The sequence below is a fragment of the Galeopterus variegatus genome, unplaced genomic scaffold (genome assembly GCF_000696425.1).
Source record: "Galeopterus variegatus unplaced genomic scaffold, G_variegatus-3.0.2 Scaffold13267, whole genome shotgun sequence".
Taxonomy (NCBI): Eukaryota; Metazoa; Chordata; class Mammalia; order Dermoptera; family Cynocephalidae; genus Galeopterus; species Galeopterus variegatus.
In genome coordinates this window covers 22777-23699 of record NW_007739378.1, presented here as the reverse complement: position 1 = coordinate 23699, position 923 = coordinate 22777, and the positions used below count along the sequence as shown (strand labels likewise).

Genomic DNA, 923 nt, shown 5'->3' with positions numbered 1-923 from the left:
TCCTACAGGCACTGCCACGCATGTGAACAGTTGCAGTTTGCTGTTGCCTTTGGGCTGGTGTTCGGGGTGTTTCTGAATTCTTACCTCTGCCTGGACCTCGGGAGCACCCAGAGTATATGCTCGTGCATGTGCTCAAGGCTCTGTCCTGGCTCTGGTTCCCAGATGGAATGCCAGGGGTCTGGCTGGTTGCTGGGGTCAGCGGAGCAGCTGTTGTCTGGCGTCATGTCGGGCCTTGGTGCTGGGGCCTCTTTGCTCTGGGCAGGGCTCCGTTTTCACTGTGGATTCTTGTTTCTGCACCCAGAGGTGCAGATGTACGTGTGTAACAAAGAGGTGTATGGCTTCCTGCTGGTGCCACTGCGGGTGCACAGCTCCCTCCAGGATGAGGCAGAGAGCTTCCTGCACATGCAGCTGGAGGTCATGGGTGAGTTTGCCGGTGCCGCCTGGGAGAGGCCAAGCGACCCCCCCTTTCTCTTCTGTCTCGTGCCCATCCCATGAACACAGGTTGAGCCCCTGCCACAAGGATGCACAAAGTAGATGGTTGTCCCTGCTGTCACGCAGTGCTGGTTTGCAGGCAGCTGTATATGGCAATCTCTGGATATTTGGGGCGGGCTTCCTGGAGGAGGTGGCATTCAGGAGCAGGGTGAGTAGAAGTTCGCCAGAAAGAGGACTGCAGCCGAAGGGAGAAGAAACAAAAGTCTAGGGGAAACTTGAGCTCAGAACACGCAGGGGCCCCAGCTACAGACTTGGGGGTGGCAGCCAGGGCCAGGGCATGGGGCCTCAGACACCAGGCTGAGGAACAGGCCTTTCCCGTGAGAGCAGCCAAGAGCCGTGGGGGATGTGGGAGCAGAGAGGCCGGCTGGCCAGTACAGGGATGGAACCCTGGACCTTGGTGTTGTCAGCACTGGGCTCTAACTCACTGAGCA

The 923-nt window shown here is 58.6% G+C and overlaps 1 pseudogene; it reads left to right on the top strand.

Annotated features, from left to right (window-relative positions):
* The window catches only part of LOC103581533, a 21766-nt pseudogene that overhangs the window by 12857 nt on the left and 7986 nt on the right, over positions 1 to 923 (top strand).